Here is a 395-nt window from a genome sequence, read left to right on the forward strand (position 1 = left end):
GTTTGGGTACCCCCATGCAATATATGGTTCCACAATTCTCAGCCTGTTAATTGAGGCTTTGTTGAGCTTAACAAGGTGCTATTAAAGATCTGGCAAAGACAAAGAAGCTGCAACACCTTTTGAACCTTTGGGCTCACTCCGTTGATACCTCTGATCCTGATGACAAACGCCAATTTGGATTCTGTAGAAGTTGCCAGCTTTTCTTGCCATCCTGGCCATGTAATCTCAGTTCTGTACATCTGTCTATATTCTTTACGACAGTGCTTAGCTTTTTCATAGATAAGCTTCCTCCTTGTCTTTCAAAGCATCTTTTGAGCAAAATTCTTTCTCAGGCTTGATCTTCAGCTTGGCAAAATTCCCTTGCTTTTTTTTTTTTTTTTTTTTTTTAAAAAAAA

The sequence above is a fragment of the Tupaia chinensis genome, unplaced genomic scaffold (genome assembly GCF_000334495.1).
Source record: "Tupaia chinensis unplaced genomic scaffold, TupChi_1.0 Scaffold000170_1, whole genome shotgun sequence".
NCBI classification, from domain to species: Eukaryota; Metazoa; Chordata; class Mammalia; order Scandentia; family Tupaiidae; genus Tupaia; species Tupaia belangeri.